Genomic DNA, 26,674 nt, shown 5'->3' on the forward strand with positions numbered 1-26,674 from the left:
GCGTACCCTCAATAGCCTTAAGTATCTTCCATAAATCTCAGGAATTTCCTAGTAGAGGCCCTTCAAACCAAACAAACGTCTGTTTCCGAAGAATTTCTAAAGACTCTTGTCTACCACGGCGTGACAAGGGAAAGTTAGTTTTTCTCACGTATGCTGCAACTTTCCTCCCACTAACCACTTTCTCTCGAGGGCGGTTAAGACCCTTCGTTTAACCAATTAAAAACGAAGACTATTTCCCTCACTCTTCTAACTAAAATCGTCACCAACAGATCCGATGGTCCCGTGCGCTAGACACACCCACCCTTAGCTTTCCTCCGACACAACATCGTCACTCAACTTCACTTCTTCTACATCGTTGGAAAAGTCAACTACTAAGTCTACCGCTAATGCCCATCGTGCAGTCTAAGCATAACGCGAGAGTCGGTCTCGGTATTGTCGAGCCTACATTTCCTCTCCTAAATATCTTATAGTGCTACGTCCACTAATACATTGAATCCAATTACAAGAGCCCTGCTCTAACGTACATATCTATCTTATCTTCGTGCGATAAGTGATTATCTCTCTATCTATGCTCATCAGTGTAATCTAAGTGTTGGAAATATATAATTTATAATTCAGTGAATCACAGTGTTATACAAACTCAATCACCCCTATTATCTCACCGGAAATCAGGGGATCGATCAAGTCGTGGTGTCGATTGTTATAATCGTAACGGGAATTTACGACTCCCGTTGACGTCTCTCCTAGCGACTACGTCTCCCCGCGATTGGTCGAATAAACATTGTGATTGGTTGATTTCCTGCTGCCATATTCGGTTTCGCCGAGAATCGTGAACACGTACGCTGGAAGCAATGCGGGGTAATTATTTAATTTATTTCATAATATTATTTAACATATATCGTGAAAAGTTCTGAATATTCGGATTCTTCTGTTATCGTTTCATCGTATGTTAGCATTATCAGCTCTCGATATCGAATTGACAAACAGAATTTTTCTCATGCAAAGTAAGTCACATTAAGTATATGTATATGTATAGTCGAAGCAATGCAATTAAAAATTTTTCCATTTTAATTGGAATTATTTATCACAGACATTTTACCGAGCATTCATTTTATAAATCTTATACATATATATATGTCGGAGATGAAAGAACACCGGAGTCTGTAATTGAACAATTGTAGTTATTCAATCCGATTGTAATTGTTCGAGAGTTGTGATAATGAGCTTGGGCTCGAGGAGGCAGTCAGTCGCCGAACGTAGCCGCGGTCACGGGATGAACGCTTTGTCTAACAAAGGTATGGAGTAATTCTATAGCTCTCCTTAAAAGAAATATTCGTGGCGACACGCGACAGTAAACATTCCAACGGTTTCTGTCCCGTGGCTCGCCACACGCAGACCCTATTCTTCGAGTAAGATGATTGCCAGATGTCGATGCGTCTCCGCAGTACATGTTCGGCTAGCTCGAGGGCCCGTTATAAATCTTAAGATTTAGTCAACTAAAGTCCTTCAAACAGACAAACAGTCTTTGTCCCAACTACGGGAAAATAGGGGAGACTTATTTTTCAACGAGCGGCGTCTCCCACTAGTAACTTTCCCTCGAGGGCGGCTAGCATCTTTTTCTAACCACCGATATGGAGATTGACCAATTAGCAGCAACGTCAATTTCCCTTACTTTCTGAACGAAGGCTTTTCTCGACGAATCCGATGATCTCGTATCCTTAGACACACCCCATTATAGTTTTCCTCTGTGGCATCATCGGGACGGGAAAGGCATTCTCGTTCGCGATCTCATTGATGAAAGGAGTAACTCTTTACGATCAGTGAATATTACGCGTCCGACTTAGATTTTGTGAGTACGTTCATCTATCATCCCGTCGACCGCGGATTCGTTATTGAACCTAGGATCATTGTCATTAGTTTCTCGAGTGCCTAACTACCACGGTTACTTGTCCGGCTCTATAATAATCGTATTTGCACTAGTCAATGTCTTCTCTATTGCATAACGACAACGTGTAACCCAAACGAAGATTCGTTTCACGCCCCTAACCCTAATTCTAATGTCCGCTCCGACATATATATATATATATATATATATATATATATATATATATACACACATCGTACATAAAGCAAAATACATCTAAAAAATAATAATAATAAGGAACCTCTGATGGAAATGCCTCCGCAAACATTGTCCGAACGACGATCACCGAAGCCTAGGGAAACAACAAAAAAGGAAAAAACATTAAAATCGCAAAAACAACCATAATATGCGAATATCCAAACTTACGAAAAATAACTCGAAGAAGGAGGTCCTTGTTGTGGGAGAGCAGCGGAATTGCGCGTGTTGCCCGAGCAAACATCGAGGTGATAATGATGCTGCAGCCGCCGGCCCTTGCACGCGCCGAAGAAACACGGGTAATTCCCACGGTACAAAACATAGAAGTTTCTCGCGGAAAAGACTAGATCAGCATGGAATGCTTCAAACCTCCTAGACGCTAGCTCAGCAGAAGCACAGGACCGATAAAAACTAAGTCGAAATACGGAATTTACATTTTGTCACGTACGATTCCAAGAAACCCAAACTGCAACATCCCGATTCCCACGGAAGCGTACCCCCAGTGGACCACCACCCCGTGGGGGATGGCATTATAAATAAGCGAAGCAACATAGAGCAGCGCTCATTATTATTCTGGTGAACATTCTTATTACGCTCATTATATTTTGTGTTCATTGTTATTACGGATCATTCGTATTACGTTCATTATTCTTGCGTTCATTATTATAGTGATCATTGTTATTACCGTTCATTATTCTTGTGCTCATTATATTTTGTGTTCATTGTTACTACGTTCGTTATTGCGCTCATCATTGCATTTAGAAATTTTGTATAGTATTTTGCGTTTCGGGGTCTTTAGTTTTTCGGTCAAGGAAAGAGAACCGCGACTAAGTAAAAGAAAGATTTTATCTTTGAAGTCCTCATTTCATCGCTTAGACAGAAACGCGCATTGTAATTGCGGTATTAATCCAGTTAGTAAATTGTTCAGTCTGTATCGAAATAGATAAATAAAGTAAAAGTTGATAGTAAACTATATTCGAGTTCAAGTAATAAACCCAACAAAAACTTCGACGACCACCGGAGCAGCTAAGGTAATGGCACCAGACAGCACCTACTCCTCAAGGTAAGAAAATTAATTTTGAAAATTTCCTTCTTCTCTGATAATCTCGTTGCCCTCGAGAATCGAATTAGAACTTCCTATCATCGATCTCGTTTTATTTTCGTGAACGGTTTTGAAGATAGAATCATTGTTTAAACTTTAAACAAAGGAGTTGTCCGCTGTGTCGGCTTGTGCGAACGGTATTTTCAGCTACTGAAACACTCACTGATCTTCGCATTCCTCCTCCCATTGTTGGCAAAATATTGTCCGTCTTTGGGCAAGGCTTGCGAAATCACACAAGTCCCGCACAGAGAGGACCATTAAATACATCGTCGGGGTCAATCGAAAATTAAGAGCAATACCGGCATTGCTATTAACCGATATTCGTGCCATCATTGCATGCGATTGTAAGAGAGAAATAGCAGAACAATTTCCCTTCGAAAATTTAACCAAAGGATCGTTCGCTGTGTTGGCTTGTGCAAACGGTGTTTTCGATTATCGAAAACACCCATCGATCTTCGCATTCCTCCTCCCACTGTTGGTAAAATATTACCCGTCTTTGGGCAAGGCTTGCGAAATCACACGAGTCCCACACAGAGAGGATCGTTAGAATCATCCTCGATTATTAAACTCAAAAGGCAAGGAAATCATGGTAACAGAATCCATCGTAGTAAATGAATTGAGTTTCGGTTCTAACGGCAAACTACTACAGCGAAATTAAAAGAGAAGAAGAAGTCAAAAGTAAAAATAAATTTATATAAAACAACGAAAAATCTCACATTCCTATCCAATCCAGCAACGCTAAAATATATATATCCGACTAATAAAATATATATAAAGGTAATAATCTAAGCAATTCTACATTCAAATAAAAATCCGTTTAACGAGGACAAATATTTATTGTTCCCAGCTTTAATCCTCTCCCGTGCCAATATCCCTGCACATAGTAGGTTAGCCGAAAAGTGGAAATCGTTTACCAGTTGCATTAAGTGTCAGTTAACGCTACCCATTAAACAAAAAAAAATAATAAAAAATAAAATATTTTGAAATAGTCCTTAGACTATTTCTGGTGGCAGCAACTATCGTATTAATTAGAAATCTAAATCAGTATTACATACACAATAATATCAATTCAGTTTATTTCCCTTCAGATTAAATTCAAACTCAAACGAAAAAAAAAATTTTTCAGTAAAATTTAAACTTAAGATTTGATCGATTTAAACAAACAAATTGATACGTAACATTAGAGATTTAAATTTTTGGTGGCAGCGGTGGGATCCGCTTCACGGAGGATTAAAGTTGGTTTAAACGGTTCGATTCGCTCCACAAAGAATTAAAGTTGTTACGATTATCGATAAAATATATACCTAAGAAATAATATCGACTAAATTAGAATCGTTGGACAAAGACATGATCTTGATGTTGTCGGAAAAACTTAAAGCATGGGATGCGAATTTTCGCGACATGAGTACAACAATGAATAAATTACAAGACGATGTGCGTTCACTGAAAATAAAAAAAGAAATCAAGACACCCGTATCATTGCCGATAATTTCCCAAGCGACAATACCGATAGAAGTTAATCCCCAACCAATTAAGTTAAAAGATGCAATAGAGACAGTACCAGTGTTCGACGGACATCGACCCTCGGTATTTCGATTTTTAAGAGCATGCGAGCGCGCACGAAACATGGTTCCTAGGCATCAAGAATCTCAGTTAATAAAATTATTAACGAATAAGCTTCGCGGACACGCATTTCTCGCCATAGAAGACACAGAAGTAATAAGTTTAAACGATTTCGGGAATAAATTAAAAGATATGTTCGGTCCGGGAAAAACGGTTAACGAATATAAAGGGGAATTAGCTACAATATTTCAACGACCAGGAGAAGATATTTTGGACTACATAGGACGCGTCAAAGATCTCAGACTGGCGATAATGAACGGGGAAAGGTACGAGTACGGCACCGTATTTTAAGATAGGATAGATCGAGACACGAGGGAAGCTTTCGTTAAGGGGCTTCCAAACGAGGTGTATTTACGAGTAAAGATAGCAGGATACCAATCCTTGGACGATGCGTACCGCCAAGCCGTGAAAGCAACACGAGAACTAAAACAAGTGAACAATAGAATTCGATACCAACATTCGACACCTTCGAATAATTATAACCGAAACAACCGCCAGAACTGGAGATTTGTACCGCCGTCGCGGAAACATCTAAACAACCCGGGAATAGAAGAAAATGTTAGAAAAGAAGCAAGAGCAATAATTTGGGAAGAAAAATGCATAAATAAACACCTCGATAGAGATCTAAATCAAAAGAGAGATGCTGATCATTTCAACCAATCAACTTTTCAATGCAAACACCATTCCGTTGCTGTGATAAGGGATAATGTCACGTTAAATAATAAGAGGACGCACGGTGCCATAGACAGGATCATGAGTGAGAAATTTCCTGAGTTACCAAACAAGATAAATAATATTAGTGCCAAAGAACTTTCAGACGAAGCAGAAACTAGGAAATTGAACGACGAGACGACAGGCAATGCTTATCCACTGCATAATATCACAGAGATATTGGACCCGCTGGGAAGTGCGAATTGCCTCTCCACGTTCAACTTGGCAAAGATACAAAAGCAAGACTCCACGAATTTCGTGAATGTCTCAATCATAATAGGAAAAGAGATAGCGAGTGTATCTCACTCAAAAACTTCTATAAAACCATCAGAAGGAAACTTTATCGAACTCAAAGCCAAATCATTAAATTGCAAGGAAGATCACACTATAGAAAATAAAAATATAGCTATCCCTAAATCCAAAACAGAATCTATAAGCAAAAAGGTTTGTAATAAAAATTCAAAGAATAATTCCAAATCTACCAAAAATATTCCTAAACGTTCCATACAAATAAATAATAATTTAATTATAATAAGCACTTCCAGTGAAACTATTCATCCTGAAAAGGTAGAGAAAAATAAAGGTGTTGTGAATAAAGTAAATAAAGAAGGAAAAAGGGTAACTAAGGAAAAGGATTCTAAACATTTTCAAGCTGAAGAAACGCAAGTTCAACGAGCCCAAAGAAATCAAAAGGGAGAAAATAGGGAATCACCAGTTGAAGATATATATAAAAACTTGAATACGCTAGCCATTGGATTATAATTGGATTAAAAATACTTTATTGGTTACTACATCTAATATTTGACGTAGGTAACATAGTAGGTAGTGCTGATCTTATGATTCCCCCAGGAAAATATAGATAGTATCACACTATACTATATACAAAATATTTTTGGGTTAATATGGCTGCAGCACTTTCAAAAATTTGTATTTTGAATGCTATTAGCAAGCAATTGGATAATTGGATCGATGTCAGTAAACTTGCGTCTTGGCGCAAAATAAAAACTAAAATGAAGGAAAGGAACGAAATTCTCCCCGCACGAATTAGTTTTGGACATCTAGCCAGAGAACCTACTGGTGAAGTAATAATCGAAGAGAACATGGAACCAACATACTCAGAATATCTCGAAGATCTGTTCAATAAAATTTACACCGTACAACGAATGGCAAGAGAAAATTTGATAAAATCCAAACTAAGATCAAAGGAATATTACGATCGACGAATCAACCCTCAAGATTTTAAAATAGGAGATTCGATATATTTACTAAAAGAACCTAGTAAAGGAAAATTCTCCGATCAATATACTGGACCACACAAAGTGCTAGAAATCTTGCAGAACCAAAACGTCAAGATTGAAGTAAAAAAGGGATTCCGCGAACGGTGCACTTAAACAAGTTAAAACTAGCGCATAATCGAAATAAACAATGAATAAAGTGATTTCAGTGGGCAACGTAGTGCAGTAGTGTATGTTGTAGTGCTGTTCGTCGAATGACACAGATAGCGAAAACATAAAAGAAAAAAAAAGGAAAATTATTATATGTGCTTCAATTATTGTTTAAATATAAAACGTGTTAACTCAATGAATAATTAACTAGTGAAAGTGAAAGTTACCTTGTGAACAAGTGATCAACATACAAGAAAGTGTACGTGCAAGTATAGGTTATGGATCGTTGTTCGTGGTACATAATGTACGACAGCTACCTAAAATAAGTGAATAAATTAGTTTCAATCGTCTCAGTGCAAAATACAAGGTTACTAAATGTTATAACTATATTGTGGATAAATCAAAAGGAGGTGTGACACTGTTCGTCGAATAATACAGATAGTGAACACCTAAAAAGAAAAAAAAGAAAATTATCATGTGTACTCCAATCATTGTTTGAATATAAAACGTGTTGATTCAATAAATAATTAAAAGAGTGAAAGTGAAAGTTACCTTGTGAACAAGTAATCATCATACGAGAAGGTTTACGTGCAAAATAGGTTATGGCTCCCTGTTTGCGGAATACCATGTACAACAGCCAGCTGAAAAATAAATGAACAAATTAACTTCAATTGCCTTAATGCAAAATACAACAGTACTAAATGTTATAACAATACTGTGGAAGCATGGCACTGTTCGTTGAATAACACAGATAGCGGAAACTTGAAAAGAAAAGGTTTATTACGAGTGCTCCAATTACTGTTTGAACGTAAAACGTGTTAGTTCAATGAATAACTAAAACAGTGAAAGTGCAACCTACCTCGTGAACAATTAATCACTATACAAGGAAGTGTACATGCATGAATTTCGCAGGTTAATAAGAAGAAATAAAATAGCTGATAAAGTATAGAAAGCGGTTAGAAAATAATCAAGATAGATTAATTGAGAGTTAGTAATAAATATAACTGGAGTAAAAGGATATTTTGTTATGCATTAATCTACGTAGTATTGTTATGTTATTTTGTAATGCCCAATAGCGGTCGCGCATACAATGTATTATACACATATTGAATTAAATAAATTAAACACCACCTTTATGACCACAGATATAAGACGATTGAAGGCAGCCGTAGTAGAAGGCAGCCGTAGTAAGTATCCAAGGCATATCAAAGAATCGGATGATGTTGTGGGAACGATCCAGGTAAGTGACGCAGCATCGAAAGAGCAGAATCTGAAGAATTACAGACAATGTTAATCTAACAAATAAATTTTAATCATTAATAAGGAAACTAATTCATATCATGCATAAAATAATAACAAATAGCAAGTACAAGCAATAATAAATTAATAGGGAAAATAAGAAAGGTTAATAAACACAGAAATGGGTTAGAAATTACAATGTCAATCTAACAAATAAAATTTAATCAGTAATAAGGAAACTAATTTATATCATACACAAAATAATAACAAATAGCAAGTACATGCAATAATAAATTAATAGGGAAAATAAGAAAAGTCAATAAACACAGAAATAGGTTAGAAATTGATAGACTAACTAAATATTAACAACAAGACATGACTGAACTCGGTGCAGAGGAATAAAGTTATGCTACACGAAAATAACTGGTAACACAATACACAAAACATTAACTAAATTAAACAAGACTTACATAAATGCAAGTCACGTATAATCAAAACAATGACTATTGAAATTCGGTGACAATACAATCCATGCTATCACATTAAAGTAGCACACGGTATTGACACAGACAATATCATGAAATACAAAACAATATTACAAAAAAACTACTAAATAAAATTATAATGATTAACAATTAATTAGTTATTTCAACAACACGTTACTGTTGACATTAAACCAACGCCATACCAAAGAGACACGCGAGCGGCCATGTTGAAAAATTCGTCGCACATACAAATAATAGCCAATGCAATGTAATACAGCATCATAATAGCAATGTTAGGTACTAATAAAAAAAAAACAAACAAAAAAGAGAGAGATAAGGAAAATATATATATAATAAATAACAACTAACATAATCATAACATATTATATATATTATATTATATACAGGGATACAGTCTTCGTACAAAGGAACAGGTCCGAACGAAACTTATAAAAAAAAAAATAAAAAATAAAAATAAATAATATATATATACATTAACTATTTTTGTATGTGCGTGCAGAACGGATGGCGAATTCATCAACCATTCTCTGAACGACGGATGGAAGTACATGTAGGCGTTGTCCAGACGTTTCACGAGGAATCCAGAGAGCATTTGGAATCTCTGCAGAAAATCCTCCCATGCATGATCGTTACAATAATCTGACTCATCTCGAAAGAAATTTTTTTAGTCCAAGGAATAGCAATCCGCACCGTAGAACTGTAAGGCACCTGTAAGCCACCCACGAAACCAAATACTTTTGCTATCCACCTGTAAACAAACAACATTTATAACTATACATATAATTCTCACTTATATCTACCAATATATATATACACGCATGTTGTAAAGTAGGCGATATTTATAACACTCACTTCCATTGATAATGCAAGTGACTCATAAAAATAAGCCGTCATATTTACCATTACACGCACATATATATATATTCAAAGACAAGCTATATTTGTAATATCTATTCCTATTGATAATATATACTTATATATTCATAACAATAAAACAAATCTCATCTATACTACTTACCAATACGTATGCATATATGTATATAATTATAACCCAAGTAGCATTCATAATATTTATTTTCACTGATAACATGTACGTAAAACCTAAAATAAAACAAAGGTTTTAACAATAAGAAAAAAAAAGAGAAAAAAATACATATAAATATAAAAATTTTCTTTTTCTATATATATATATATTAATAATAATAAAAGGTTATTCTTATTTCTAATAAACTCGAAAGTAAAATGACAAATGACAACATTATACCATGATATACCGACACAAAGACGCACCACACAGAAGAAACTAATAGAGAACGCTTTAAGCTTGGCAAACTTACCGCCCGACGAATTTGCATACACCATAACCAAAACCCAGGACACATGGCTCTGATCACAGGAGAAGCGGTCCATATAGTCGAATGCATTCCGGTACAAGTAAAGGTACGACATACAACAGAATGCTACTCGGAGCTACCCGTTTGGCAAGGGAATCACACCACAGGAACTCCGCCCGGACGTGCGCCAAACGTGGCGATATTCAGCACCATCGTCGTTGGCCACGAGCGGAATATATACCCAAAAAGACCTCGACGCACTACGGGACCACGTCATGTTCCCGGCAGAAAAATCTGCAGTCTTGAACACATTGGCCAGAGGAGCGACAGGAAAAACAATCGTCCTTGGAACAGTAAACATCCTGGGAATGATGGACGAAAACACATTAACGACAATAGCGAAAAATATCGTATCAAGCTTATGGACTGGTTTCATGGAATTTGGAACTGTCAGTGCAGCAATATTTGGAATACTCGTAATGTTTAAATTAATCAAGACGATAATAGATATAGCCATATATGGATACCAGTTAAGTGAAACTTACGGATGTGGAATCGCCCTATTAGGAGCAATATGCGGCTCAGTCACCCACCTGCTACTATACCTCAAAGGAAGACGAAATATCGATGATCAAACAGCACAACCTCAAGGGATATCGATAACACCGGTAGTCACTCAACAACCAACGACATCTACGTCCGCCTTGAGCGAACTCAGAGACACCACCAGTCAAATTTCCTTTGGAAATTTGAACTCCAAGGGCGGGGGTGTCACGTCCCGCGCTCCGCACGCGCCGTAACAAGAACAAGAAAACCATTCTATACAAAACGCGCGAATAAGGATTTGAATGCACAAACGAACACACGGCGCTACGAAACTAAAGGAAGGATTAACAAAACGAGGGCGACTAATAGATCCAACCAATAAACAAAACACATATACACACAACTCTAAATAAACCTACCAATAACCGACTTGCAATTTGAAAACTTGTGGTTCAATATAATATAAATCCAACTAGTATAAAATAAAATAAATAGAACCAGCTAATGGATTGAACGAGTTATGAACCAAGCAAATAAACCAGGAAATAAGAATAACTACAAAAGGGGAAATAATTGAAACGCCAGGAATACATGTATATATAAATATATTTTAATCAATCAACTTGGAGAGTTACATATAAGTATAAACATATATGCCAGACATGTAATAAACTAGTAAATATTAGAGACAGTACTTCCAATACTATGCAACAAATACAATATTATCAATTTATGAAATATAAGTATATATGAAGTCAAAAACTAATAGTCTAACGAATACATAAAACATACAATATTGTATTATTAAAGAAATAAAAGTTACATTGTCAGAAACATATATATATGTGTGCGCATTCTATCAAACAGTAATCTAAGATACATACTTAACTAGCCTACATTCCGGTAAAGAGTTATAAAATAAGAACTACATTACGAAACATCCATGTCTATATATAAATATATATAATCTATATTCTAAACTAAATTACTACTAATGTGTGCGCATTCTACATTATTAAATCAAATTAGTAATCTAAGATACATACTTAAAACTAGCCTACATTCCGGTAAAGAGTTATAAAATAAGAACTACATTACGAAACATGCATGTCTCTACATAAATATATAAATAATCTATATTCTAAACTAAACCACTACTAATAATCTACAAAAGAAATAGAACACACAACGCAACACTTGGGACTAAGCGACAACCTATCGATAGGCCAAACGCTCAAAATAATTAACACCGCAACGACTTGAGGAATTCTATCATCAAACACAAGTATGTAAACACACATTAAACACACAATAATCTAGAAACAAAACCTTCAATACTATGTTGCCACAATACAAGATATATATGTATATATGAAATCAAATGATTGACACATAACCTCAAATACACATTATATCGCTAAGGAATCTAAATGAAAATCACATTGCCAGAAATATATACATATATACGTGTGCGTATGCGTGTTCTATCTTGTTAAATGAAGTTAATATAAAATAAATAATTGACATTTCATTTCGTATGAATACTACACTGCCAGAAGAAATATGCATATGAATACGTATATATATATATGTGTGTGTGTGTGTGTGTGTGCGTATGTTTTATATTATCGAACACTCTATAAAATAAACTACTCAAAACAATAAATAACGCTATCGAAGAATTACAAAACATTAGTCATATTAAAATGACACACAACATAAATATATATATATATATATATATTCACACGAACAATACTATTGTCACTTTAAACAATATTAATAAATAAATGTTCTAATTGCGGTAGAATAAGGAAAAACGAGCGACAGACGGAAAATTACTTCGATAACAAAACTAAAGACCCGCCACTATAACTTTACTAATGACATTTATGAGCAGCCATGTTAGATTTACACGTGCGCATCGGAACAACTAACGCGCGTCATGGCGACAGGAATATTAGGGATTAATGGAAATCAGGCGCGAGAAACAAATCATGAAAACACATTGTTAACATTTTTCTTTAATAAATTCTATGCGCAACTACACTGTCAAATACAAATGTAAAAAAAAAATATATATATAGATATATTATTGTAATATCGGAAAATAAGGATAGAAATTTTTTTTTTTTTCGATTACTTACAATTTATTAATATTAAATTGAATATACAAATATAAATTGGACAGAGAACGATATTTATTTAACGGAACTAAATGCAATACTCGTATCTATATCAAATAACTTTACAGTTATTTGATCACTCTCGTCACAACGAATCTAACACACACACTCTCTCTCTCTAACAACTCTATCAATTCTCACGACTCTACTCTTCGACAACTCGAAACCTCTAACGACTCTACTCTTCAACGACTCAATTAGCTCTGACTCTCGCAACACACTTGCTTTTCGACTCGCATACTCTGATCTCTCGGTCATCGCTCCTCGAACCCGAAACCGTCCTTCTGCTCTAGCGTTCTTTATTGTTTTTCTCATATCTCTGTAAGAACTAGGTGACTTTAGTCACATAGGCGCTCTTAAATGTAAACGAACCACAGAAGGACGACGTACACGGTTTTTTCTATTTTCAACCGATCTCTAATTCAAATTTATTCTACGATATTACATTATTAATTAAAAAAAAGGGGGAAATATAAAATTAAATATATTTAACAAACATAAAATAGATAACCTTAACATTTAAAATGTATATATATATGTCGGAGAGATAAGAACACCGGAACACCTAGAACTTGGGATAGTCCAGCAACAGTGTACTCCAGGGTCTACTATAGTTGTAGTCAAACGATGACAGTTAGCTAATCCGATTGTAATCGTTCGAGACTGGTGATGGTGAGCTTTGGCTCGGGGCGACGGCCCGTCGCCCAACGTAACCGCGGTCGACGGGACGGGCGCTTTGTCTAGCAAAGGTATAGAGCGATAGTATGACCTCCAGTACAGGAAGTACGGGGCAGTAAAACATTCCAACGGGCCCCTCAGACAATGAATACCCAAAGTTGAGGCACTTGCGCGACACGAGTACCGCTAGCCCGAGGACCCGCCATAAAACCTAGGTCACTTCCGGCAATTAAGAGTTTCCTAATGGACAGGCAGGTTGGTCCCAAAAGCGACCGATGGAGACACGGGGGTCGGGCATCCTCGGGACGGGCACTGGGGCATTCTTGCTAGAGATCTGAGCGAGGAAGCACGGAGCGTCTTACGATCAGGAGCAGTGCACGTTTGAGTTCTACTAAGCATATCTATCACCCCGTCGGCCGCGTATTCGTAACCGAACCGGAGACCATCGTCACCAGTACCGCGAGCATCTAATCCCCAGGTTGATCGCCGGTTCTGTACTCTCGATATTTGTGTTAATAAACGGTGTTTGCGTGATACCGCAACGATGGCTGCCCCTCAGGGCAACTCGCCGAACGCCCCCAACCTGATCCTCAATGCAACCCCGACATATATATATATATATATATATATATATATATATATATATGTCGGAGATAAGAGGACACCGGTGCCTTCCCTCTGAAACCTCGGGAAAATCCATAAAAACATTGTAATTAAAATCTACAGTTGTAACTAAACGATTTGCCGTCATTCTAACCAATTGTATTTGTTTGAGACTTGTGACAATGAGCTTGGGCTCAAGGCGACAATTAGTCGCCGAACGTAGCCGCGGTCAACGGGACGAACTCCCCATCTAACAAACGCATTAAGTAATCCTATAGCTATCCTTAAAAGAAAGATTTGTAGCGGCACATGGCAGTAAACATTCCAACGGTTTCTGTCCCGTAGCTCGCCACACGCAGATCCTATTCTCCGGGCAGGATGTTTACCAGATGTCGACGCGTCTCCACAGTACGTGATCGGCTAGCCCGAGGACCGTCATAAACACTAATATCTAGTTACCTAAAATCCTTCAACAGATACACAGTCTTTGTCCCAGTTACGGGAAGACAGGAGAGACCTATTTTTCCACGAACGACGTCTCCCACTAGCAACCCTCCCTCAAGGGCGGCTAGCATACTTTTCTAACTACCGATATGGAGATTGGCCAATTAGCAGCAACGTCAATTTCCCTTACTTTCCGAACGTAGGATGTCCCCGACGAATCCAATGATCTCGTGTCCTTAGACACACCCCGTCATAGTTTTCCTCTGGGGTATCACCGGGACGGAAAGTCATTCTCTCTTGCGACCTCACCGACAAAAAGAGATTAACGCCTTACGGTCAGTGAATATCAACACAGAATCCGACTTAGATTTTTGCGAGTGCGTACGACTACCGTCCCGTTGTCCGCGGACTCGTTATCGAACCTAAGACCATTGTCACTAGCGTCGCGAGTATGTGGTCATTGTGAGTTTGTGTCAACTCTGTAACAATTTCGTGTGTGTCAATAAAAATAACTTCAGTGTAAAAGAAAACATGGATAGCTTCAGTGAGGAATCTTTACCGGTCCCAAGCCCCCGCCACGAGGACGACTCGGGCCCAGACTCGGAACTTGACTCGACATATATATATGTCGGAGATGAAAGAACACCGGAGTCTGTAATTGAACAATTGTAGTTATTCAATCCGATTGTAATTGTTCGAGAGTTGTGATAATGAGCTTGGGGTCGAGGCGACAGTCAGTCGCCGAACGTAGCCGCGGTTACGGGATGAACGCTTTGTTGTTTCTGTCCCGTGGCTCGCCACACGCAGACCCTATTCTTCGAGTAAGATGATTGCCAGATGTCGATGCGTCTCCGCAGTACATGTTCGGCTAGCTCGAGGGCCCGTTATAAATCTTAAGATTTAGTTAACTAAAGTCCTTCAAACAGACAAACAGTCTTTATCCCAACTACGGGAAAATAGGGGAGACCTATTTTTCAACGAGCGGCGTCTCCCACTAGCAACTTTCCCTCGAGGGCGGCTAGCATCTTTTTCTAACCACCGATATGGAGATTGACCAATTAGCAGCAACGCCAATTTCCCTTACTTTCTGGACGAAGGCTTTTCTCGACGAATCCGATGATCTCGTGTCCTTAGACACACCCCATTATAGTTTTCCTCTGTGGCATCATCGGGACGGGAAAGGCATTCTCGCTCGCGATCTCACTGATGAAAGGAGTAACCCTTTACGACCAGTGAATATTACGCGTCCGACTTAGATTTTGTGAGCCCGTACATCCACTATTCCGTTGACCGCGGATTCGTTATTGCACTTAGGATCATTGTCATTAGTTTCTCGAGTATCTAATTACCACGGTTACTTGTCCGATTCTATAATAATCGCAGTTGCACTAGTCAATGTCTTCCCTATTGCACAACGACAATGTGTAATCCAAATGAAGATTCGTTTCACGCCCCTAACCCTAATTCTAATGTAAACCCGACATTTATAATGTAAAAAATGTATATGTAATACAAAAAGAATGTAGAATATAGGTACTAATGTTTAATCTGATTTTCTGTAATTTTGACAGTTTTGTAATCTTTTGTTTTTATATTTTTATATTTTCTATATCTTTGTGCTCTTGTATTTTTTATATAATTCTATATTCAAGTAACAGTATAAAAAGGATACGAAAAGTATGGAATGGCAATGCATGTAACGGTACGTGAATGTTACGCGTGCGCAAGATAACTAGGAGAGGTTGTATAGGAATCAAGAGGTCGTTGGACAAAGAGAACGTTTTTTAGCATTACGTTATGTTTAAGACATTCATATATTCTGCAGATATTAGTTCCTATCAGTATACCCACGTCGTTATTAACAAGATGTTTATGTATTTCCATTATCTTTGTTCTAAAATTCACTGTTATTTTGGGAATTTGTTAAAAAATCTCTTAATCCTTTTAGGAGATGTATCACTCTAAACTGAGATCTAAACTCAGATCACAGGTTTTTTTTTATTTTATAGATTAGATTCACAATTTGTCCAGTTTGGACATTTGGTAGAATTTTTTAGCTGTTAGATTATTATGTGGGTAGCTACCCCCAGTGGGATACCATCTTCGTGTTTGTTTGGTTGTGTCCTTTGTGAGGTCTGCTGGGTATTTCCCTTTCAGCCTTCTATCCATGTTTGAGGTGTTGATCGTTTCCGCAGCTAGCCAGTTTGGCTGTGTTCCTATTCTTTCTTTGTATTTTTCTGCGTGTCTGCTAATTTTCTCTTTGACCATTGGTATTCTCAGGTCCTTCCGTATGCCTTCGTTTCTAACGTACCATGGGGCGTTTACTATTGTTCTAAGAATTTTAGCTTGTACTGTCTCTATTTTGTTTATATGGCTCATTGCCGCTGCCCCCCATAGTGGTATTCCGTACGTCCAGATTGGATTTATGATCGTTTTGTATATTTTTAATTTATTTTCTATGCTTAATTTGGATTTTCGACTTGTTAGCCAATGCATTTGTCTCCTTGTTGTCTGTATTTTGTCTATTATTGATTTAGTATGCTGTTTCCATGTGAGTTGTGTTTCTAGGTGGTCTAGTCCTAGATATTTGACTTGCCTTGTTTGCGGTATGTGCGTGCCGTTCAGTAGGATGTTTGATGGTGTCTGTTTTCGCAGTGTGAGTGTAATATGGTTGCATTTATCGGGGTTTGCTTTTATTTGTTTATCTTGCAGCCACTTTTCTATTTTTGTGATATGTTCTTGTAGTAATTTGACTGCTATTTCTGGGTTAGTGTGCCTGACTAGTGCAGCTGTGTCGTCCGTGAGTGTCAGTATTTTGCTATTGGTAGTTGTTGGTATGTTTTGTGTATAGTATTGATCCTAAGACGCTTCCTCGCGGAACCCCTGCCTTGACGTCTTTAACTTCAGAGTATGTGTCCTTGATTTTTATTACGAAGGTTCTGCTGCTTAAGTAAGATTTTATTAATTGGTATATTTGCTCCGGAAATTGTTTCCTGATTGTTTGTAGTAGGCTTTCGTGGTTTATTTTGTCAAATGCTTTATCTATGTCCATAGAGAGGGCTGTACAGTATTGTTTGTTTTCTAATGCTAGTATTATTTCTTTAATGAGCCTGTGCATGTGCTCTATAGTGGAGTGTATGTTTCTGAATCGAAATTGGTGATCTGGTATTAATTTTTCCTTCTATATTATTGGTTTTATGCGGTTGCATATTATTTCCTCTAGTATTTTGGAAAACACAGGAAGTAGTGATATTGGTCTGTAAGATGCAGTTTGGTGTGGTTCTTTGCCTGGTTTAGGTAACATTATGTCCTGTGCTAGTTTCCACAGTTTAGGAAAGTATTGGATTCTTAGTATTGCATTGAATATTATTGTCATTAGTGTTATCGCTTTTGGCGGAAGGTTTTTCAAGATTTTACCATTGATTAGGTCGATTCGTGGTGTTTTATTGTTTTTTGTTTTCTCGATTATGTTTCTAATTTCTTGTGCTGTTGTTTTAGGTATGGTATAGTGGTTGTCAGTTGAGGTACTAGTGGTAAACGCATCCTCGTCCGTATGACATTTGGGGTTGCTGTTGTTGATATTATGTGGTATAAATATGTTTCAAAGGTGGTTGGAAAATTCTTCAGCTTGCTCTTCGTTGCTTCTTGGCCATGTGTTGTCTGCCGTCCTGATTGCTGTGACTAGTTTTATTGGTTTCTTCATTTTTCGTGGCTTTCCATAGGGAGTAGTTGGAGTTCTCGTGAGCAGAGAGTGACTCTATGAATTTTGTGAATTCGTTATTGTTGTGCACTTTTATTTTGTTTTTTATTTCCTTTGCAAGTTTGTTTAGGTGTTTTTTGTTTTCTCATGTTCTATGTTTTTGCCATTTTGCTTTCGCTTTTCTTTTTTCTCTAATTTTTTCAAGTATGTCTGATGGAATTATTTTTGTTTGTCTGTTGGTTGGTTCAGGTATAGTGGTTGTCCATGATGCTTCTTGGATAGTTTCTGTCAATGGTGTTACTGCCTGTTCGACGTGTTCGGGTGTTTCCAATAGGATGCTGCAACTGGTTTTGCTCTCGATTATTTCTTTAAAAATTTGCCATTTGGTTGTTCTGTTGCATAGTGTCCCTGGATTGCTATAAAGTATTAATTTGTTTCTGTAAGCAATTGGGCTGTATGCAATGAGGCTGGGTGTTATTTTTAGTTTATTTGCGTTTAGTCCCTTTGTAACTGCAAAATCGAGTAGGCCAGGTATTTTGCTCAGGTCTGTCGGCCAGTATGTCTTCCTGTGGATAATATATTGAGGTTGTTGTTAATGTATTTTTCCAGGGTTCTACCTCGAGGTGTGGTAATTCTTGATCCCCATAGCGCGTGGTTTGCATTGTAGTCTCCCGTTGCGATATACTTGTCACCTAAGTGTTGAAAGTACTCTTCCCACGTTTGTGATGTCATTTTGTGTCGCGGTGGTACATATACTGCTGACAACTGTAAATGGTTGCTGCTAGTTTGTACAGTAACAGTGGTTGCTTGTATATATTCCTTACTAGCTTGGCTGTGTTAGTGGTGTTTAATGTCGTTTCTTATTATTACTGCGGTCCCTCCGTGTGATTTTCCTGAGGGATGCTTGGTATCATATATTGTGTAGTACGGTATTTTTATCTAACTTTTTATAGTGAAGTGTGTTTCCGATACGAGTAGTATGTCGATATTATTATTATACAGGAATGTTTTAGTTTCTAGGGCCCTTTGTTATAGTCCGTTAGAGTTCCATGCTGCTATTTCAAGCATGTCCATTTTTATTTTTTACTTAGCAAGTTTGTGAGTAGTAACATGACTGTTGTTTGTTGTACTTGTTGCCTTAGTATTGTGTTTCTCTCACTTACCATTTTTCTTAATATCTCTGTACCTTTAATGGATTGTTTGAGCATTTCTTTGATTTCTGTATCGTCTTCGGTGTTGTTGCTTTGATTCTGTTTGTTTGTGGGCGTTGTTTGTCTAATGTTTTGGGTTACTTGCGCGTAGCTGCGGTTTCCTTGGGGATCGGTGTTTCCGTTTATAGCTTTTGGTTCATTTTGTGCTTTCAATGTTGCTTAATTATCCGTTATACTTTGTTGTGGTTGGTAGTTATTGATTGATCTATTGCCAAGTGGTGGAAACTGTTTACGTTGTGATTGTTTTCTGATTTCGCATCCTTTATAGCTGGCTGGGTGGTTTCCATTACAGTTGTAACATTTTACTGTTAGGGAAGTGATACATTTACACTGTACATGAGAGTGTGTGTGTAAGGGTTAGAGGGCGTCAAGGTCTTAGTGGAGACAAAAGACTGTTGCCAGATGTTAGAAGAATCTAGGATAGTCGGTTGGCGACCAGCGTGCGTGCAAGACGTTCTTCAGAGAGTAATATAGATGTATAACTGTTGTGTGGGAAATATAGTCAATAATTTGTATTCCCAAATCCTCGAATTTCCTTAACATGGTAGCAGAGCGTGGTTACTAGTTTTGCAAGATATTTAGTGCGTGGTTACGATCTTGCGAGTGAGTTTTCAGTAAAGAAAAAAAAACTTTCCGAGGAAAAAATATACTTCGAGCACGTAGGAACGCTTGAGTAAGAAAAGAAAAAAAAAGAAGAATCAATTAAAATGGAGAGATCGGAAATCATGATACCTATATTCGATGGTGAGGATTATGGAATGTGGAAGCAAAGAATCACGATGTTTCTCAAATATAAGGAATGCGAGGTTGTTACAACTAGAATGAAGAACGAAAGAGACGATGAAGACTGGGACAAAAAGGATTTGAAGGCGATAAATATAATTTATAGTGCAATATCGAACAGACAATTGGAGTATGTTAGGGAAGGAAAAACGGCGTATGATATAATAAAAAGGTTCGATGAAATGTACTTGAAAGAGTCGACGGCACTGCAGATCGTATGCAGAAGGAGATTGGAAAACATAAGACTGGAGAACTACACTGATTCAGCATCATTCTTTAACGATTTCGAAAAATTAATAAATGAATTAAAAAGTGCGGGCGCACAAGTAAGTGAGAGGGAAAAGCTGAATTACATGCTGAATACGTTACCCGAAGAATACAGCTACATAGCGGACATAATAGACGCATTGAAAAAAGAGGATCAAACGGTAGCGTATGTAAAAAATAAAATAGAGATAGCAGAGAAGAAAAATAAATCCAATCGAGGAGAAAGGCAAACCAACGCCTTTTCTGCAAAAAAGGAAGGATGCTTCAGATGTGGAAGATTAGGACACTTTGCGAGAGAGTGTCAAAATGGCGTCCAAGCGGGAAGCAGTAACGGCTATTGGCATGGGCCAACACGTGGTCGAAACAGAGGAAGAGAGAACAAAGGCAATACGAGCAGAGGACGTGGAAACTTTCATCGTCAATCAACAATCGGCACGGGCGAGCATGGAAACTCAAGAGCAGGCATATGGACAGCAACGGCGCACGCAGCAGTGAGACGAATGAAATAAGTAAGAACGAAATAGTGTGGCTATTAGATAGCGGTTGTACCGATCACATAATTAATAATATAAATTATTTCGATAAATCTATCGACCTAAAAGAACCGGTAAATATATATTTAGGCGATAATAGACCGATAAAAGCGACAAAAGTTGGGAATGTTATAAGTTATTTTGAAGCATTCGGAAAACAAAATAAAATAAATATGAGGAAAGTATTTTACGCGAAAGAAATGTCCGCAAATTTGATTAGTTTAGGTAAACTAACAGACAATAAGAATACGGTTATTTCCAAACGAAATATTGCGAAAGTAATAGATGAGGATAATATACTTACAGCTGTAGCGTTCAAAGAGAATGGGACATATAGAATAAAAAGTATATTGAAAGGGAAGAAGCACTTAGTAAACAGCGCCGAACGTAGTGGTATGAGTAAAAAGGAAAGATGGCATAGGATGCTAGGACACGTAAATTTTAAATATTTAGAGATTTTGGGTAAAGAGCAGCTAGTGACTGGCATACCGAATGAATTTGAAAAGGAACTTTTGAAATGTAGGGTGTGTATAGAAAGCAAAATGCATAACTTACCTTTCAAAAATAATCGAACTAAGGCTAGGGAAATAATGGAAATTATTCATACGGACGTATGTGGTCCCTTTAAGACTACCGGATTCAATGGAGAAAAATATTTCATTTCATTTATCGATGATTATAGTAAAATAGCTAGGATCTATTGTATAAAATCAAAAGATGAGGTCTTTGATTCTTTCGTACAGTTCGTAAATGAAGCCGAAAATTTAACGGGCAAGAGGTTAAAAATATTAAGATGCGATAATGGTAAAGAATATTTAAATAATCGAATTTATAAATTTGCTAGGGATAAAGGTATAAGAATAAATAATTGCCCAACATACGTACATGAATTAAACGGGACAGCGGAAAGGTATAATAGAACAGTGATGGACATGGCGCGTTGCTTGTTAGCGGAAGCGAAAGTACATAAAAGGTACTGGCCGGAAATAGTTTGTACAGCGGCATACTTGAAAAATCGAATATTAGCGAATACTATAGAAAGAAAGACACCTTTTGAAATATTCTTCGGGAAAAAACCAAGTGTTAAAAATCTACATCTATATGGAAGTAAAGCTTTTGTAAGAAGGCCAGAACAAAAAAGAGTTTCCAAATGGGACAAGAAGGCAGATATGGGAATTCTATTAGGATATAGTGAAGTAGGATACAGAGTCTTATTAGGTGGGAAAATAACAATAGCTAGACATGTAGAGGTCATAGAGACAGACACTAAATGTATCGGTTTTGAGGAAAATTCATTAGAGGCAGATAGAAATGATAGCGAAGATAACTATTCATTGGATGGTATGGATAAGGAAGAGTTAGAAGGTAGGAAAGATGAAAATAATAGTAGTATTAAAAGCTCAAACACTCCTAGGAGATCTACACGTATTAAGAAAACTCCAGTAAGGTATCCAGAAAAGGAAAATATTTGCGAGATTCATGCAAATTATTGTAAAGTAGATATCCCTCGTACATTTGAGGAGGCGATTGTTTGCGAAAATAATGAAGTTTGGAAACAGGCTATGGATAAGGAAATAGAATGTCTCTATAAGAATAAAACTTGGAAATTGGTAGAAAGGGTAAAAGGCAAAGAAGTATTAGATGTAAAATGGGTTTACACGAAAAAAATCAGAGGACAGGTATAAGGCTAGATTAGTGGTAAGGGGATTTCAACAAAGAAACGTAGCCGATGACATATATTCTCCAGTGGCGAGTAATCAGACCTTTAAGATATTGCTATCATATTGTTGTCAAAATGGATTAATAATTGAGCAAATGGATGTAGAAACTGCCTTTTTAAATGGTGAAGTAAGCTCGGAGGTATATGTAAATCAACCAAAGGGATATGCGGACGGAACGAATAGAGTTTGTAAATTATCGAAAGCGCTTTATGGGTTAAAAGAAAGTCCGAGGGACTGGTATGAGTATTTTGATAAGTATGTGACGAGATTAGGTTTTAAAAAGAACAATATAGAGCTGTGCCTATATACTTATGGAGAGGGAGAAAATGTTGTTTATTTGTTAATATACGTAGACGATTTGTTGATTTGTAGTAAAAACAAAGGGAAGATACATAGTGTAAAAAAAATTATTAACTGATAAATTTGAAATGAAAGATTTAGGTGAAGTAAAAGAATATCTTGGAATAAATATAGAGTATGATTATTTAAAAAATGAAATGAGATTAAGCCAAAAGAAATACATAGAATCATTAGCAAACAAATATAAATTACATAACAGCAAATTGTACTGTACACCTATGGAGACCAACTTAAAAATTGAAAAAGCTGAGATAAATAGAGAGGACATTGGATACAAGAATTTAATTGGCGCATTGCTGTATATTAGTGTAAATACCAGACCCGATATAAGTTATAGTGTGAATTATCTGAGCAGATTTCAAGATTGTTGTAACGAGACACATTTTAAATATGCCTTGCGAATATTGAAATATTTGTACCGGACTAGAGATTTAGGGCTACATTATAAAAGAAATGAAAAGTGCGAAACGATAGATTGTTATGTGGACGCTGATTGGGCAGGAGATCATATAGATAGGAAATCGACTTCTGGGTATGTAATTAGATGGTATGGAAATGTAATTGGATGGAAGTCTAAAAAACAAAGGTGTGTGACAAAAGCCTCGACGTATGCAGAGTATGTTGCTCTATCGGAAGCGGTGAGCGAAGTAATGACTATCAGAGAACTAATGAAAATCTTCGATGTAAATGTAGACGATAACCCTGTAAAAATCTATGAGGATAACTCTGGAGTAATGAGTATAGCAAAATACGGAACTTTTACAAAAAATTCTAAACACATCGAAGTTCATTACCACTACGTTCACGAGTACGTAAAGGAAAATAAGATAAACATAATAAAAGTAAGTACAGAAGAAAACACTGCGGATATTTTTACGAAGGCACTGTGTAGAGAGAAATTTGAAAGGTTTAGGTCATGGATGAATGTAAAATAAGAGAAATGTAAATAAAGCGATAAATGTTAAATATTTTGTTAATTCGACAAGTATGTAAATAAAATTAAGTGTACAGTATAAATGTAAGGAGGCGTGTTAGGGAAGTGATACATTTACACTGTACATGAGAGTGTGTGTGTAAGGGTTAGAGGGCGTCAAGGTCTTAGTGGAGACAAAAGACTGTTGCCAGATGTTAGAAGAATCTAGGATAGTCGGTTGGCGACAAGCGTGCGTGCAAGACGTTCTTCAGAGTGTAATATAGATGTATAACTGTTGTGTGGGAAATGTAGTCAATAATTTGTATTTCCAAATCCTCGAATTTCCTTAACATTTACTTCATTTATTTTCCCTACGTATGGACAGTGTGTTGTTAAATGCTTCGTATCGTATCTTGTCATATTGCTTATTGCTCTTGTTTGGTGACCAATTTTTGCTAATTCGTCACTTAATTTTTTTTTGTGTTAGTTTTTGAATGTAGTCCTCTTATAACTATTTCGTAGCTCCTTTCCGTTTTCAGCTGGTATGTGTGGTACACAGCGTTTTTTCTTTTAATTCTTTTATCACTTTCCTATAATTTTCTGGGGTGTTTATTTGAATTTTTACTTGTTCTAATTTTGTTTGTTTTATTGTGTAGTTTTCCTTCCCAACTATATCGTTTAGTCGATCAATAAGCGGGTCTATTATCTGGGCGTCGACAAATATTAGTGGTGGTTTTGTAGTTTGCGTTGATTTAGTTGTGTTTTTGGTTGTTGGGTCGTCTATTTCTTCCGTAAGTGAGCTGAAGGAGTTTCTTAATGGTAATTCTTGCAGCCATCGCTGCTTTTCTGTATCTGAATTTCCTGTTATTTTTCGTTTCTTGTTATAACTTGCCACCTTCCAGCTTTCATCCTGTTGGGTTAATTCGTTATTGGTAATATTCTCTTCATTGTTTGGTATTGTTTCCATATCAACTTCGTTTGTAGCTGAGCATTCCTGTTCTTCGTTTATTGGTTGGCTTGGTTTTGATGTGTTTGTTGTTTTATTTATGTAGTATTGTTCGTCTTTGTTAATTATTTTTATCGGTGGGATGTGCTTTTTCATTTTAGTTTTGCTTGTAGTCTTCTTAGTAGAAGACACGAGTTTCCACCATTTAGCTATGGGCGTTGCCGTTCGTAACTTTCTCTTCCCCACTTGCCGCACTTTTTCTGAAGCACTGTTTTACACGTCCGTTTGGCTCGGTTGCTCTGGCAGAACTCGATTTACAACATTGAGAACATTTATATCGAAAATTCTTTCTCGCATGAAGCTTCTGTATTAATACAAAAGGCACAAATTAAGATATATGATTGTTCACAAGTATTAGAGCACTTGCTGATCTTATAGATTTTATAGAAAATGTGATACATGATTGACCAAGATTATTAAGAAAATGAAGTTTACATCCGTATGAGATTAACGATCCGAAATACACACTTTGTGAAAATTCGTGACAGTTGGAGGAAAAGTAATGAATTAACGATTATGTGACAGCAATTAAAATCCGTCGATCTAAGGTCTTTATTAAATTAAATAGTTCAAAATCGTTTACATATTAGGTGATCCCATAAGTTTTTGTGTATATATTTATACACTTTTGTGTATATATTTCATGTGTCGATTTCTAAACATACGGCGATACGGGACCAATGCACTTGAGCTTAGCTGATCGAGAACAGGCTAGAGTAGATCTTCGTGGGCATAAGATCGTAATATAGTGAACACAGTGACTTCTAACAGTAAAAAATCACGAGTGAAATGCGTATCCATTTTCGACATCTCATGTTATATGAATTTCGGAAAGAAAGTTCGGTAACAATTGCCAGGAAAAACATATGTGCTGTTTACAGAGAAAATACGCTTTCATCTCGCACCTGTAGGAAGTGGTTCCAACGTTTTAGAGCTGGGAATTTCTGTTTAGAAGAGGAGGTACGCTCCGGGCGTCCTCCTCAGACAGACGGAGATAAAATTCGGGATCTTGTTGAAAAATCACCAAGTTTGACAGTTCAAGAGATGTCAAATGTCCTGAAAATACCTAAGACAACGATTCATAGGTGTTTAAAAAAAATGGGGATGGTGTCAAAGTTGAACGTTTGGGTGCCCCATAAACTTACGGAACGGAACCGAAACGGAACGGAACGGTTCGTTGAACGAACGACAGCGTGCATGTCATTAATTGCACGTAATAAACGTGAACCATTCCTTAAACGTCCCTGGTAACTGGTGATGAAAAGTGGATACTTTTCGAAAACCCTGAACGGAAACGTAGCTGATCCCAACGAAATCAGCCACCTGAACGCTGTGCAAAACCAGGGTTACATCCACGTAAAGTTCTTTTGTGTGTATGGTGGGATTATAAAGGAATACTCTATTTTGAACTTTTATCTAGTGGTGATACCATTAATTCAAACAAATATTGCGCTCAGTTGGAAAAATTAAGAGAAGCACTAGCTGAAAAACGGCCAGGTTTAGTGAATAGGAACAACGTTATCTTCCATCACGACAATGCTAAACCGCATGTCGCGAAAAGCGTTACAAAAAAATTGTCTGAATTTAATTGAAAAATTTTACCACATCCCCCATATTCCCCAGACATTGCCTCATCTGATTACCACCTGTTCAGAGCATTACAACACTTTTTAGTAGCTAAAAAATTTGAAAATATTGACACTC

General features: G+C 36.9%; 1 protein-coding gene and 2 long non-coding RNA genes across 3 annotated transcripts in view; 1 reads left to right on the forward strand and 2 right to left on the reverse strand.

Annotated features, from left to right (window-relative positions):
* Window positions 1-26,674, reverse strand: part of LOC126876821 (organic cation transporter protein-like) — a gene marked incomplete at its 5' end in the record, with an annotated part of 130,907 nt that overhangs the window by 56,460 nt on the left and 47,773 nt on the right. The window lies entirely within an intron of this gene.
* Window positions 849-2,094, forward strand: LOC126876831 (uncharacterized). The gene is made up of 2 exons (XR_007694545.1): window positions 849-1,585; window positions 1,845-2,094. It is a non-coding gene; the product is annotated as an uncharacterized LOC126876831 (long non-coding RNA).
* Window positions 7,309-8,061, reverse strand: LOC126876830 (uncharacterized). Its single transcript, XR_007694544.1, has 2 exons — window positions 7,657-8,061; window positions 7,309-7,581 (listed from the first exon to the last, which is right to left on the reverse strand). It is a non-coding gene; the product is annotated as an uncharacterized LOC126876830 (long non-coding RNA).

Source organism: Bombus huntii, unplaced genomic scaffold (assembly GCF_024542735.1).
Source record: "Bombus huntii isolate Logan2020A unplaced genomic scaffold, iyBomHunt1.1 ctg00000097.1, whole genome shotgun sequence".
Taxonomy (NCBI): domain Eukaryota; kingdom Metazoa; phylum Arthropoda; class Insecta; order Hymenoptera; family Apidae; genus Bombus; species Bombus huntii.